The following is a 16,770-nucleotide window of genomic DNA, read 5'->3' on the forward strand; positions in this document are numbered from 1 at the left end:
TGGATCTAGGCCCCCTACACATACATACCCTATGGGCAACTTGGTCTTCTTGTGGATTCCCTAGTAAGAGGAATGGGGGCTTTTTCTAACATGAACTCTGTTTCATGCTTTTCTATCACTTCCCTGGTGGGGCTGCCTTTCCAGGCCACTGTGGAAGAGGATGTGCTCAGTCCTGAGGAGACTTGAAGTGCTGGGATGAGTTAGTGAGGCCCTCTTTTCCTGAGGGGTAAGGGTGGAGTAGGAGAAGAGGAAAATGGTGGCTATGATTGGCATGTGAAGGGAACAATACTATTTACTACTGAGTCATCCCTCCAGCCCTCTAAATACTGAATTTTTAATAAATACTGTTTACTGTCTAGTGATGATATGCCTTACTTATAAAGACATAGATAGTGTACATGAATGATGACAGAAAAGAACCACTAATAATAAGGAATTAAAATGGTTACACTGGCCTCAGACAGCAGACAACAAGGCAAGGAATGTCACCAGATACATTTGTTGGAGTCGTTAAGAGACAGAAGTCATACAACAGTTTAAACAGAGAAATGATTTAAACTTCTCTGTCATAAAAGAGTACTAGAACAATAGTAAGTTGACTAGTAAAAAGTGGAGGAGAATTCTAGAAAAGGAATGCCCTACCAAGAATAATTTTATTAGTTACTTCTCTCATTACTGTGACAGAATACCTGACCAAAGCAATTGTTCTGGTTTGCAGTTTGAAAGCACAGTCCCTCAAGGCTCTGAGGGCATGATGTTGAGGGTGGCCGTGGCAGCTGTGGCAGGAACATGACTCAGCTGGCCACATTTCATCATCCAGGAAGCAGTAAGATATGAAAGCTGCCTCTCTCCAACTTTATTTTTTAATTTGACCTTCCCATTTAATTTTTTTCCTTTTTCTCTAATTTTATATAGTTGGGCACTCCAGTCCATGGAATGGTGACATGCACACTCAGTTAAACCTCTCTGGAAACACCTTCAGTGACAGTGAGAGAATTCCAAATCTTGTCCACATAGTAATGAAAATAACATCACAGCAAACATCATTGTTAGCATTGAGCCAGGGCTTCTGCGGTAGCACTCCCACGATTACAGTTGAGATCCAGGTTGCTTGAGTCATGGCTTTGGTTCCCTGAACCAGGAAGAAGTCACATAGGTCTTTCCTAAGCTGGAGTATAATTGGGATTTGCTGAGAGTCTCCAGGATGCCAGGGAAGCTACCTGAATTAAAAGGAGCCTCAGTCATCAGAGGCCCTGGCTGTGGTCTCAGAACTCATGAAGAACCACAGCAGTTGCTGATAGCTGTGACCTGGAGAACACTGGTCTTCTGCAGGAACCTAGAATATCTGCAGAACGGCTTTGTCACAGTAAATCTAAAGAGAAAGTGGGGGGAATGATGGCCGTGGTTAGTATGGTCCTTCTTTAGTATGGCCTTGATGGTATGGTCTTGTAATCTAAGATACACTACCCCAGTGAAGGAAGCATTAGGGAATGTTGCAACCTGCAGAAAACTTGACCACACAAAGAATATGCAGTAGTACAGAAAGGGCACTCAGCAAGACCCAGGAAAAGCAGAACCGAAAGAGAATATTCCTCTAGAATCTACCTGCAATGTTTAACACCAGGCTACGTATCAACAGAAATATTTGCAAAGCCTGCCTTGTGATTACAGAGTAGGAAGAAATAAATCAATGAACACCAATCACACTTCCCCCCTTGGACTGCCCATCTTCTGTATTTACCCTGCATGGTGAATGTGTCACAGTCCACACAACAGTAGACAGCCCTTTATTTCCCCCAACAGAATATTCAATGCCTTCTCTAAATGAAACACACACCCCAATAAGATACATAATAAGGTCTATACTAATTGCCTCGCAAAAATCCCTATTTCCAGTAATTGGTCTTTTGCATAAAAACTCAATTCAAAGTTAACCTCTAGCAACTTGCATGTAATTAAGGGAAAGGAAAACATTAGTAGATTCACCTATGTATGAAAAACTAGAAAATACACAAAACCACCATATTCTTCTTTAATTGTTATGTGTGGTGAATCACTGTTCTTTTGCCCCCACCAGCAGCCAGAGCCTCTGCTGAGGATTCTTTTTTGTGTTTGTTTGTTTTTGTTTTTTGTTTTTTTGTGTGTGTGTTTATAGCAGCCTTATTCATAATAGCCAGAATCTGGAAACAACTTAGATGTCCCTCAACGGAGGAATGGATACAGAAATTGTGGTACAGCTACACAATGGAGTACTACTCAGAACCTAAAATCAAGGAAATATGAAATTTGTAGGCAAATGGATGGAACTAGAAGAAATCATCCTGAGTGAGGTAACCCAGAAACAGAAAGACAGGCTTGGTATACACTCACTCATAAGCGGATATTAGCCATATACTATAGGTTAACCATCTACAGACCTAAAGAAGCTAAACACAAGGAGGACCCAAGGGAGGATGCTTAAATCTCATTCAGAATGGCAAACAGGATAGACACCAGAAGCAATGGAAGAGAGGAAATAGGATGCAAGCCTAAGCAGTTAACTGAGTTCATGATAGAGGCAGCCCCTGCTCCCCTCACTCATAGATCCACATGGAGACTGAGCTGACAGTTGGCCACAACTGAGCAGGGGGTCTAGGTTCTCTCCATGCATGGTCCATCTGTTGGTGCATCAGTCTCTGCAGGACTCCCTGGGCTCAGAACTCTTAGTGTTGTTGGTCTCATTATGGGGCTCCTATTCTTTCTATGTCCCTCTAATCTCACCCTTCTCTTCCTCCATAAGACTCACTGAACTCTGCCCAAAGTTTGGTCCTGAGTCTCATCATCTGCTTCAATCCCCTGTTGGATTAAATCCTTTCTGAGGACCCTCTATAGTAGGCCTGCTGAGGATTCTTTACCTGACTGATCAACTCAAATCTACATTCCTAGATGGTCTAAGTCCTCTGATAGTCTCCCTCGATTGGGCTGCTGTAGAACCTCCATTAACCCTTCCTACTCAGTGCACAGTACTAATAACCCCAGAGAATCCCCTGGACGGTTTAGACCTCCAAACTGAAATGTACAGCAATGACCCATTTTCCTATTGGTAATAGCAAATTGTTCCAACTAGAAGAGCAACCTACATTTCTGCATGTTGGTTTAGGTACTTAAGAAATTCACAATAGCCAAATGGGAATCTCTCTTCTTCTCCAATTGAACAGAATCATTGTTGGGCCACCTAGAGGGACCAGGCACTATTCAGGAAGTAAGATATGTTGCTGGGAAGATTGAAACAGATGCTGAGAGTCACAGCCAAACATTAGGTGGAGCTCTAGAAGTCTTGTGGGAGTGTTAGGAGAATGATAGAAGGAACTGCAGGGTACAAGAACTCCACAAGAAAACCAACAGAGTCAACTAACCTAGGCCCATAGGGGCTTAAGAGACTAAAGCACCAACCAAAGAGTGTAATGCCAGGTTCACAGGACCCTCAGAGACCACCAGGAGATGACTTGATGCAATTTCAAGAGAGCTTTATTACAAGAGTGATTGAACTTGGGACCCAAGTCTCACTGGTGCAACAGTAGAGAAATGGGACCCTGAGCTCTGAGTGAGCAGGATTTTTAAAGGAAAAGTCTGTGATCAGGGGGTTTCCATGGCAGCAAGCAGGGGGGCACGAGTCTTGGCGTTACAGAATTGCGTGAAGTTTAGCAGGGCAGGGTGACCTTTTCTGAGGCACATAATCACAATGGCTAAGGCATATAATCACAATGGCTATTTTTCTAAACCACATCTGAAACATTGGGGAGAATTTTCCCACCTGATTCTCAACCGATTCCCATTGATTATTGTCAGGGAGTTTGTCTCTATTTTCTATGAAGCATTTATTCTGTTATATTTCCTGGAGGCTGTTGCTAGGAGAGTTAACTTTGTTTTCTGCCAGGTGTACATTCTGTGATAGTTCCTGGTACCTGAATTCAGTACCAGTCAAGATCTTTATTTCAAAATGGAGTTTTATTCAGGCTAACTGGAACTCTTCAAGAGCATGTATGGTCTGGACCTAGGTCTTCTACACATATGGGCAGCTTGGTCTTTATGTGGGTGGCCTAACAAGTGGAGCAGGGTTTATCTCTAACATAGACTCTGTTGTCTGCTTGACCTCAGTGGAAGAGGATGTGCTCAGTCCTGATGCTCACTTATGTGCTGGAAGGGGTTGATAATGGGGGGAACTCCCCTTCCCTAAGAAGGGAAGGGGAGAAAGGGGGAAAAGGGTGGGAAGGTGGAACTGGGAGGAGAGAAGAGAGGGAACTGTAGTTGGGTTTTAAAGTGAATGAATAGATAGATAGATAGATAGATAGATAGATAGATAGATAGATAGATAGATACCAGAGAGAGAGAGAGAGAGAGAGAGAGAGAGAGAGAGAGAGAGAGAGAGACTTTTGAATTTTGTAGGGATTCCAATATTTTTTGCTATTAAATTCAGCAAGAATCTCAGGCTGAAGATTGGGAAGAAGGGGAGGGGGCCTTCCATAGAGGAAGTCAAAGGAAGTGATCAGTGCCCCCTTTAAGTCCAATTCATTCTTTCTACCTGGCCTGAACTTTGGGGACGATACACACAATCAAGCTTCCAGCTTATACCCAATGTATTTATAAGTCCTTCAGTTACCTGAGAGGCATAGGCTGGTCCGTTGTCTGACCCTATGAGAGAGGGCAATCCATACCTCGGTATGATATGATGTCTTCCAGCATCCTCTTGGCCACTGCATTGGCAGTCTCGCTCTTGGTGGGAAAGCCTCGACCCATCCTAAGAAGGTATCTATAAAGAACAGCATACTTATAATCATATATTCCGGGCTTTATTTCAGTATAATCTATTTCCCAATTGGACCTGAGGTGTTGGCCTCTTACCTTAGTTCTGGTGAGTACTTGATTTGAGACAGTGGCATTGACAGCCTGGTATATAGGACATTGAGAGGTGATTTTATCAATCATATTGCCTAGGTGGAAAATCTTGTATTTGGCAACCCCTTAGTAATTCTTTGATTTTTCTTTGGCCCAGGTGAGTACTTTGGTGAATCCTATGGAAAAGCTGTTGAGCAAAGTCTTTATGGAGGATGATCTGATCATCAACAGTGTGGAGCCATCCTACCCTTTGGTAGCCTCCTTGGCATTTGGCCATATATTTCCTGTTTTCCTTGTCATACTGAGGCAACAGAGGAAGTTTGGTTGCCATATATTTACCAAGGCTTGGGAGAGGTCCAATGCTGTTTCCCTGGCTGTTCCATCAGCAGCCTCCCGATTTCCTTGAGCTCCTGGTGAATTTCCCTTCTGATGACCTAAACAGTGGATAATAGAAACTTTGAGAGGGAGCCATAGATCTTCTAAAAGGGCTAAGATATCTTTTTTGTTTTTGACAGTTTTTCCTTCTGCTATGAGGAGGCCCCTTTCTTTACAAATGGCCCCATGCACATGTGCGGTAGCAAAGGCATATGTGCTCTCTGTATAAATATTAACAAGGTCCCCTTTAGCCAGCTGTAAGGCCTCAGTTAGAGAAATGAGTTCAGTTTTTCAGGCCAAGGTTCCTGGAGGCAACGCTTCTGCCCAGACTTTTCCATTAAGATCTACCATTGCTGCTCCCATATAGCTGGTACTGACTCCTGTTGGTTAAGAGGACTTGAGCTGCATCTAGCCATGAGATAGTCAGATCTAGTTAGAGAGTTTGGACATCTTGTAGCACGTCCCAGGAGATAATAGGGGCACACTGGTATAACCATAATTGAATGGGTTACCCATCCCATTCCTAAGTCCACCTTTCTTGGGCTAAGCCAGAGAACATGGGGTTCTATAATTTCCAATTATTTAAATCATTACCAGCAAAAGGCAAGTGAATATTGTCTCTTGTTACCATAGGGGGACCCATGGCTCGCAAGGGTAGAGTAACAGTGGAGTCAGCTTCTGACACCATTTGATGAGCTGCTTGAGGCCTGGTATAAGGTGGGCTATTTAAAGGGGCCAGAGTGGGAGCCCACCCTCCTCCAGCAGCTATGGCTTCCCCAGGAGCAGGTGGAGAGACTGGGTGAAAATCTTCTTCTGGGGACAAAGGATGGAGCAAAGGTGGGGGACACAGAAGTGCCTCCCTGAAGGGGTGAGGAGGTAAGGGAGGGATAGAGGGCTTGGGAGCTACCAAGATGGAGGGTGCTCTACTAGATATTTCTGGGTGGTGGTGTATGGAAGCTGGTCCAGGTGTCCTGAATTGTTGTAAATGAGTCTTAACCCTATAAATAATGGGTAGATGAAACATTCCCACCTCTGGCCATTCTACTTTGAAGATGGGCCATTTGCTTCTGCAAAGGATGGTTAGTTTATCCAGGCAAACAACCAAACCTGAATCCTCCACAGTTCAGTGGAAATCCTTGAAGTGGTCCAGCACTAAACTCAAGGGAGTAGATGTAGTGTGAACCATGATTAGATATTTTATTTCAAAAACCACAACAAAAGACAGCAAGTTAGATTGTATGTGAATACAAGCAGACACAAATGCAGGTTCCAAGGCAAAAATCAAATGCAGCTTCAGCTGGTCTCAGCCAATGTGCACTTGAGACAAAGAGACCTGATGCTGGCTCAGAAACCAGATGAGAATCTTCTGATTCTCCCCAAACTTTACAAGAGTCTAAAAGGCTCTCTCTGGGAGCTTAGAGTGCCCTCGGACATCCCTGGCCATTGGACTGCCCACAGGTCTGCCAAGTATTTTTCGGCCTCTTGACTATGCTCAAGTGATTCTCCAGACATAGAGATACAAAGACACCAAACAAGACATAAGGCACACCCGAAAACTTACTGATTGGTCAGGGAGAAAAAGAATCCCCTCAACCAGTCCACCAACTTGAGTAGGGGTTCCCAACAATCCCAGTCGAGCCCCCAAATGTAAGTGTCTAAGACTCGAATAGTATGCAAAAGCAGGGAGTGGTTATTCTGCAGAATTCCAGCATGCACTTTGCCGACTTTTTCAAAATGGCGACCTAGAAACAGAGCACGCAGGCTCAACTTAAAGGCAACAAGGGGGTTTTCCAGAGTGAGTTATCCTTTAATTTGATTGGTTGGTAGTGACTCAGGAGGTATAGGGGTATTTAGGATTGGATAATTACTTGGGAACTTTCCAGAATTCCTAGGGACTTTTGCTATGAGATGCTGAATCATTGTACTTGGCTCAAGTTCATGTGTTAACCTTTAAGCTGATTGGCTGAGCTTTTTCCAGGATTTTTTTTTCTATGTTCTAAGAAATAAAAACTCAGGCCTAGTCAAGCAAAATTGAAAATGAAGCCTGTCATGGGGTCAGGTTAGCCAAACAGATTAGGGCCTTTGAGGATGGGGGTTCTCTAAGGGACCTTGGAATTATTAGATCTCTCAAGAAAAATACTTTATTGTGCTAAAGAAAATATCCTTTGTTCTCTGGAATTTGGAGGAAAAAAGAATGAATCCTGAATAATCTCAAATGTATTTCAGTACCCAGGGATATAGTTATATCATTTTTCCAAACTGACCTCCAAAGGAAGTGTGGGTTCTTTATGGACACCTTATGATAATAATGTAACCACATTACATCATTCTAAGAAATGGTAATCATGTAGAATCTTTTGTTTTGTTTTATTTTACTTCTTGGCATTAGAAATTTTAGTTCCCCATGTCTGCTCATCCTGAGAAAAGTGGAACCAAAGTTTTTATTGTTTGTGATAAATTAGATGAGGAATTAGATGAGGTAGTTGATATAAAATACCTCAGATAATGTGTGAAAATAGGGTACATACAACTATTATTACTGCTATTGTTAGTAATCAATAGACTTGAATCTGATTTGAGTTTGTAAAATTGTATTCTTGAAAGGCTTACTTTTAAAGATTTGCTTATTTATGTGGATGCCTTGCCTGCACGTATGTCTTGGCACCACATTTGTGCCAGGTGCCCTCAGAAGCCAGAAGGTGGCTTCTAGAACTAAAGTCAGAGATTGTTGTAAGCTGCCAGGTAGGTGCTAAGAACTGAACTCAGGTTCTCTGCAAGAGCAAACCAGTGCTCTTAACTGCTGAACCCTAAAACTGTATTTCCAAGAACTTTGTAAAATATTTATGAGAGGTGATTTAAAAAGAAAATAGGCATTTAAGTGTATATGAACTACAGGAAACAGCAGTTTCAAAGTTGCCTTCTTACTGTTTTGTTTAAAGGGTTGTTTATTTACACTTTACCTCTGTGGATTACATACCAACTCCTTCAAACTGTTCCTGGGCAGTTTGTCCTCCTGCAGTGTGTTGTACAAAGCCTCAATCAAAAGACCCACACACATTGATTTTATTGTCTGTGGCCACCCTCCTGAAATTCTTAACAATTGTTTTTTGTTTCTATTGTTTTTAATTACATACATGTATCTGCATTTGAGTATATGTGTGTGGTTGCAGGTGCCCATGGAAGACAGGGGGCCTCAGATCCCACAGAGCTGGAATTGTACATGGTCCTTTGGAAGAACAGCAAGTCCTGAGCTCCAAAATTTCTCGTAATTTGATTGTGTGTTTTGTTTGTGAAGTCAGTGGAGAGAGAAGCTCAGGGATCACCTTACAGCCTCAGCTCACAGGATACCTTCCTTCCCAGTTCCTCTCTATCTGTACAGAATGATTCTTTTGCCATGCTATGCCTTGCCTGACCTAACCCCACGTTTCCCAGGCTATTCCTGCCACCCAACATGCTCCTGACAGGGCCCTGATAAAGATGTAGGTTGGGAAGAAATGCCACACAAAGTCTCGAAGTGGAGCTGGTCAGAGGTCACCATGTTGCCCAGGCCATGGTGTATTAGCTGGTCTTCATCCAAAGCCAGTGGTGATGAATCCTCTACACCCCTGATCGAAGTATTTGGAGCTTTTAGGTGAAGCTTGCAATTTTCTTGCAGGTTGTCTCTTTTCTGTGGGTTGAGTCAGCAGGCTGTGGAAAAAGAACATGGCTACCCTGATATTTCCTGGAGCGTGATACAGTAGTACAGCAGCTGATGCCTTAACTGGACTGGCAGCTCGTTCTTCAGTGGCAGGTTCCTGAAAGGAAGAGCCTGGGAATCAGAAAAATAAAGAACATAGGAAAGTTTGGGATCTGAAGGTCTAGCAAAAGCTATGCCTTTTTTGTTGGTTGGTTGGTTGGTTGGGTTTTGGTTTTTTATTTTTCAAGATGGGGTTTCTCTGTGTAGCCTTTGCTCCTCTATTTCCCTCCAGAAAAAAAGCAGCCCTCTCAGTGATATCAACTGTACTCTGCACATAAAAAGATGCAATAAGACTGGGCATAAGCCAGGTGTGATGTCGAATGCCTTTAATCCCTGCACTCAGGGAGGTAGAGGCATGCAGATCTCTGACGAGGCCAGCCTGGTCTACAGAGTAAGTCTAGGTCAGCCAAGGCTACACAGAAAAACCCTGTCCTGAAAAAAAAAAAATACACAAAAAGGCTAGGCATAAACCTTCATATTAAGGCTGTACTAGGCATCCCAGAAGGAGGAAAAGGGTCCCAAGATCAGGCAAAAGACTCAGAGGCACCCTACTCACACTGTTAGGAGTCCCACAAAAACCCCAAGCTAAACAACCACATTCTAGTGGTTCCTTGACCTCTGTGAGTGTATCTGCTGACATCAGCTGTTGAGGGAAGCCTTTCTAATGATAATTGGGTTAGGCACTGTTTTATGAATGTAGCAGATTATCACTAGAAATATCTCAGGGAAAGGAGAAAGATGGCTCAGCAGGTTACTCCTACTACCAAGCCTAGTCCCTGAGTTAATGTTCCAGGACCTACTTGACAGAGGTGAGAATAACTGCAATAGGCAGTTATTAACTGCTACTGAGAGAGGGAGAATTATTCTTTCACAGGATTTAGCCCTGGGATAGGTTATCCATTCGCAGTACATGTACATACTAACACATGTACGTACACACAACACTAAATGGACTAAGACTATTTGTGTATATCTTACACACACACAAACACACAACAATACCATGTAACAATAATAATTAAATCATGAATTTGAGAGTAAGTAGAGGAAATGATGTTGTATGCATTGTAGGGAATTCTGAATACAAAAAAAAAATAAATTAAAAAGTTTGGGTCATTATGTGAATGTGTCTGAGTTTTAAGAAACAGAGAAAGAAGAGATTAATATTTTATGCTACTTGAAGTTGGGTATTGACTTTTTTTTTGCAAGATCTTGAAGAAAATTCTACTTTTGCAGAATGTAAATTCACAGCAAATAAACAACAGCAACTTGCTGTGACATTTTTTGCATGAGGTACAGAGTTTGCAAAGATGAGGTTCCAAAAGAATATCTTTCAGCTGACAGTAGAATTGTGGGCTGTAGGCAAAGGACTGTACCAGATCAACTGGGATAGGGTACCAGAGGAAGTGATGAGTGACAGGTAGGGGGAAAAAGGAAACGGAAGAGAAAGATGCAGGGACTAACAGCAAGGACAGCTCATCTGTATCCAATGCCAGGAAGCAGAAGCAGACTGCTTCTGCTCACCTCACCACATCGTCATCTTCAAGAAGGCAGATGAAATGTCTGACAGTCATGGCAGTGCTTCCCATAACCAGCACTGTGTTGTTAGGCAAAGTACCACCAGAGAGGAGTTCCATCCAAGATGATGATGTCCCTAATTAGCACTTCAAGAAAATTGAAGTTTCCGGGTACCAATTTCTCATTAAGATGATTCATGAAATTTTTCAATTAGGTTCCCAGCATATTTGAAAAAAAAAATGGATTTGGTTTTTACCTTTTAACTAGATGAATGAGTGGTTATGTCATTTCGACAGGCGTAAGCTTGCATAATTATAAAGTCAAATGATCCTGGGAGAGAACTGAGAAAGTAGGGCAGAGCTAAAATCCAGCAGATATAACTGTTTCAAAGGAGGATAATTAGAACACACAAACTGGTCTACATTTTACCCACCCATCTAAAAAAGTATGATGAGTAAGTCTGGGCTTTTAATGTCTCATTAACCACCTCAGGAGGCTAGGATTCAAGTCAGTGCTCACCTAGCAAGTAGAAGGCCTAGGGTTTGATTTTCACCTCCAGAAAAGTAAAAGCCTAAAGTAAAGATTAGGAATCACCTTTGTAGCCCATAGCCTGAGACTCAAAACTCCAGTAACACAAAGAACTGTTCATCAGGGTAGTTCACATTTTGCAGCTTCAGCATTGTCACTTGTGAAGGTGACAGTAACAGTCACGTCCAAAGATGATGTGAGAATTGGACAGGAAAGTCTGTGTCATGAAACATCAATTGTAATGCATGGTAAACACTTAATAAATGTTAGTTATTTTTCTGCAATAAAACTGTTCTTATAAAACGAGTTTATTTATAATCGGTGCTAACTTGACCTTGAGGATTGCAAAAAGGTAAACGAATCATGAGTTATTACAGATATAAAGGAGCACTCATTATTCACATTGAATAAAATCAATGAAAAGAAAAAAATAATAACAATTTCATTGGGTAAATATTGCTGTTACACTGTTCTGTAAGGGAAAATGATAAATTTTAATGGACATTGCCATTTTTATTTATTAGAGTTTACTGGCTGTTAGGCACTTGGGTTTATTGAATATTTTATGCTGTGCTTGTAAAAGTATGTAGTTCATGTGTGCAGGAAGATTTCTATTTCTGTCTACTAGCTTTCCTTGTTCCTAAAAACAGAAATGAAAAATGCCTATTACAAAGAAAAACAGAAAGAAAGAAACAAGAAGTGAGCTGTCCTTGTCAGCTCTTCTTACTAGAATTTGAGTGATTTCAAGTTATACATTTACACATTTTGCATTTTCCCACTCTTAGTTTAACAAAATAAATTAAGTCGAAAGCTAAAATTAATTCCTTTCATAGCATAACATTAATTCATTGCTCAAAGCTAATTAAAAATAAATTTTAATCTATGAAAAATAGACATATACATTACTTATAATTTAAAATTTGGATTCAGGCCTCCAAATTAATAAATACTTCCACATATACTTTTTAAGTTTAAAATCTAAGAGCATTTCTTTCAGAAGTGAAAATAAAGCTTTGTTCTTCATGCAAATCATTATTGAAGTCTGTGCATTACAAAATACCTGGAAGATAACAGAAAATTTGTTTTGAAAGACTAAATGAATCTAATATAAGAAGGAAGGAAGAAAAAGAGGGAGTGAGGGAGGGAGGAAAGAGGAAAATACCATTTTCGTTTGACCTTTAAACTCTTTGGCACATTTCACAAAGGTCATCTGGGTTCTAATATTAAAATTATAAATGCAGTTACCATTCTTGAGATTTTCATAGTAAAATACATGGCCTAACTCAGGTGTTCCCATGTTAAGGAGGCAGTTTTTCTTTTGTGAGTAGCTAACATCTGTGTGTGTGTGTGTGTGTATGTACATAATTATATATATATAGTATTATGTATTATACAAATAAATTGTATAATAAATTGTATTTGTATATGTATTATACAAATAAAGTCTCAGTGCATACATATATGCTCTTATGGCAAATATTTTATATGCTTATTATTATCAGTCCTCAACAATCCTATTGAGCCATAGATTAGATATTACATTCCTTGATTTGAAGTTTAAGGTAGTTAAATTGCCCCAAAAGTCATCTACCAGTGAGTATAAACCAATACTCATCCCCAAGTTTGCCTGATTCCCAAGGCAGGCTCTTAATGTTTGTGACAGATTGCTTACTGTGGTGCAAGAACATGGCAAAGTGAATTGAAGTGAAGTGCTCCTAAGAGGTTTTGCTTTTGTGGGAAGTTGAGCCAACTGAGCCCATGCTCTGGCCCTGAGAAAGGTATTAAGGCAGAAAACTGGGTTGACTAAGTAGGTAAAGTGTTCCCTGTGCATGCGTGAGGAGCTGAGCTCAACCCCCAGAGCCTGTATTTTAAAAGCTGGTCTGTCATCCTACTTCTGAGAAGACAGAGAGGATGATCCCTAAGGCTGGATATGCAGAGAGTCTAGCCAAGTCAGTGAGCCCCGGGTTCAGCGAGAGGCTTTATCTCAAAATAATACACTCAAGAGCAATTGAGGAAGACTCCAATGATGACCTTGGCTGCCATGTGTGCAGAGCCTGCACACACACACACACACACACACACACACACACACACACACACCACGTGCGCGCATGCACATGAGGCCAGGTTGAAAAATTGCCCAAGTATTAGCCTCTCTAGGGATATATAATTTATTATCGAAGTCACTTCTAAAAGTAAAAAGAGGCTCCTCAGGAGTACCTGGGGATAATATAAAAACTGAGATTTATCCAGGGTAAACTAAAATAGGACCACCATTTCTGTGTTTCTCTTTGCTAATGTTTATTTTTCTCTCTTTTTTTTTCTTTTCTTGCTTTTGTTTTCCCATCTGGCTGTTTTTTCTAAGCACCAATCATTTGCTAATTACTTTGAGCTGGGATGCTTGTTCAGTGCCTCATATTTGAAACTAATGCTACCAAGCACCAGGTTCTCTGCTGTAGTAACAACAGCAAAGCATTAAACAGTAAAGCATTAAAAACTTACCCCAGAATGCTGTTAAAAACAGGTACGTCCTAGAATGGCTCATTCAGGAGTAGTTTAGCTTAGTTCATGAGATTGCACTCACTGCCAAATGAAACCAGTGTCATCTGAAAGAATAATTGCAGAACTGCTTACTCAGCAAGCTATACAATCATGTCATGGCTTCTGGACTCTGTAGGATCCATGACTGAGAGATAGAGAAAAATCACATGGCTTTTCCCAGTCCTGAGTTACACTAATTCCAGTTCATTCTGATAAACAGAAGTAAGACACTGACATCCGTGTGTCGAATGTGTCGGATGCCTGTGCTGAAATCCTCATGTCTAAAGTGATGATTTGGAAAGTAGAGCTTCTGGGAGGTCCGGAGCTGTTTATGTTGTAGTGGTGGAGCCCAAATGGGGTCAAGACCTTTTTGAAGGAATCTAAAGAAGGCTTATTTGCCCCTTTCAACACAGGAGAATAAGACCAAACGATGCTTCTAGAAACAGAAAGTCGCAAGCACTAGACACCACATCACCAACATCTTGATGTTTGGATGTTTTTGTTGCTGTTTTGTTTGGGGTTTTGATTCATTGCTTTGTTTTTGAGATCGGGTCTTACTACATAGCCATTGGGGTGGCTTTCCATTCTGAGTCTCTCTGCCTTGGCCTTCTGTGTGCTAGAATTACAGGTATATGCCACCATGCTCCATCAGCCTCTATTTCCTGAAAACTGTCAAAAGAATTTATGTACATGTGATATCATTTCTGCTCTAACCAAATAATCAAAAGAAACGAAGTGGAAGCAAAGTTAAACAACCCTGGTCCTGCTGATCTTGAAATTAGAAATCGAAACAAGAAATTTCCCTTTCTCTTTCCAAATTTTCTGTTATATCTGTTGTGTATTATTCCACAACATATAGTCCTGTTGTGAGACTTGTACAAACTTTCTAAATAAAAATTCAGTAGAAATTTAAATATTTTTATGTAACAAAAGAAATCAATGATTAGATTTGTAAATAGGTTGCATTGTTATATTGATATATTGCAAAAGGCAGAAGAGAGATGACACAGTTAGGACTGGTAATTGAGAAGAACTAAAGAAAACAAACAGTACAGACTCATGGATTAGTTTGGTGATGATGGTATTTAATATTGATTGTCAAGTTGACAGGATCAAGAATTACCTAGGAGACCAACATGTAGGTATAACTGTGAGGGGTGTAATGTGAGGCATAACTGCTAGATTGCTTTGAGGGGGAAAAAAATCAGAAACTAAATGTGAGCAACACCATTTTATGGGCTGAGGGTCCATGGCAGAATAAAAAGGAGAAGGTGAACTGAGAGCCACCACCATCTTTTTTTGCTTCCTGACAGTGGATAGGCTGTAACCATCGGCTATGCCTTCCCCACCATGATAGACTGGACTCTACAATCAAGAGCTAATATAATAATATATATTATATATAATAATAAAATAATTCCTTCCTCCCTTAAGTTGCTTTTCTTAGCTGTTTTGTCATGGCATTAAGAAAACTAATACAGGGGGCTGGAGAGATGGCTTAGCAGTTAAGATCACTAGCTCCTCTCACAAAGGATTATGGTTCAACACCCAGACGGTGTATCACAGCTGTCTGTAACTCCCATTCCCAAGAATTTATGTCTTCTCCTGATCTACACAGGAACCAGACACACACACGACCAACAGATATACAAGAAGGCAGAATGCTAATGCAATGAAATTAGCTCAGTACCCAAGTGGGTTCCCTAGTAAGGAGGATAAGGATTATTTCTGACATGAACTCAATGACTAGCTCATTGAGCTCCCCCAACCCAGGGAGGAGCAGTCCTGCTAGGCCACAGATAAGGACATTGCAGCCAGTCCTGAAGATTCCTAATAAGCTAGGGTCAGATGGAAGGGAAGGAGGACCTCCCCTATCAGTGGACTTGGAAAGGAGCATGGGAGGAGATGAAGGAAGGAGGGTGGGATTGGGAGGGAATGAGGGAGAGGAATACAACTGGGATACAAAGTGAATAAACTGTAATTAATATGAAAAATAAAAATTTAATTTAAAAAATATATAAACACATATCAGAATAATACAGCCAGTCCTGAAGATACTTGATAAGCGAGAGTCAGATGGAAGGGGAGGAGGACCTCCCCTATCAGTGGGCTTGGAAGGGGACAAGGAGAAGATGAGGGAGGGAGGGTGGGTTTGGGAGGGAAAGAGGGAGGGGACTACAACTGGGATACAAGTGAACTGTGATTAAAAGAAAAGAAAAAGAAAATAAAGATATACCTGCCCCTAGAGGTGTTGCAGGTATGGCTGCTGTGTCACATGGGCATGAGGAGGTGGCAGAGAGGAGATGACTATGTTTACACTAATGTTCTGACCTATGAACATCTGAATAATTAGTAGCCTAACATTCCCTGGGGAAAAAAAGCATCTAAGATGATCACCACTCTGGTGCCAGGGGGCCTGGACATGCAGCTAGCCTGAGACAATCACCAGTCCACTGCCAGAAGACAGGGAGCAAGCCGGAGACTAGAAGAACCAGAGACAGATGACCCTTGAAATGGGCCATTTGGGAGGATCAGGCAAAGAATGAGCCCAAGACAATCACCATGGGACCTGGACAGGGGACTAGCCTGAGATGACCACCAGCCTGGTGCCACACAGGCCTAGGGAATCAGACCATGCCCAAGATGACCCCTCCCCAGCGCCATAATGCACAAGCGGGGCACAGAACTCCTGAGATGACCCCAGACCCTCAGAGGACCTGGGTGTCGCTAAGAGGAGCGAGCAAGTAAGTGGTGGAGACATGAAAGAGAAAGAGCAACAGAAAGATGTGGACACGATGAAGAGAGGCAGAACTGGAGACTCAAGAGTAGTGAGGAACAGCCTGATGTGAGCAGCCAGTGATGCCACCTGGTAACATGATGGGGTCCTGGCCTGGCCTGATGGTGGGTGTGGGTGGGAAACACATCTGGACCTATAGCCCTGTAGCAGCAGGGGTTGGTTATCACCAAAGGCCAGGTGGATGTCCCTACTTTGGGCTTGCCACCAGAGGACATGTTGATGTCTTCTGGCTGTGCAGAACTGGCCTCACCCCTCCACGCTGGCCCTGGAAGAATTGAGAGTAGAAAGCTGACCCTGTCCCTAGCCAGCTGCAGGAGGGCAGGGCTCAAGTGTGCAGTGGTGGATAAGGCAGCCCAGTATACAAGCATGGGAGAGGCGTCCCTACCACTCATCTCCCTGT

The 16,770-nt window shown here is 41.8% G+C and overlaps 1 non-coding gene across 1 annotated transcript; it reads left to right on the forward strand.

Annotated features, from left to right (window-relative positions):
* Window positions 1-15,808: 15,808 nt before the first annotated feature.
* Window positions 15,809-15,938, forward strand: LOC132653856 (small nucleolar RNA SNORA17). Its single transcript, XR_009591696.1, has one exon. It is a non-coding gene; the product is annotated as a small nucleolar RNA SNORA17 (small nucleolar RNA).
* Window positions 15,939-16,770: the final 832 nt, after the last annotated feature.

The sequence above is a fragment of the Meriones unguiculatus genome, chromosome 4 (genome assembly GCF_030254825.1).
Source record: "Meriones unguiculatus strain TT.TT164.6M chromosome 4, Bangor_MerUng_6.1, whole genome shotgun sequence".
NCBI lineage: Eukaryota > Metazoa > Chordata > Mammalia > Rodentia > Muridae > Meriones > Meriones unguiculatus.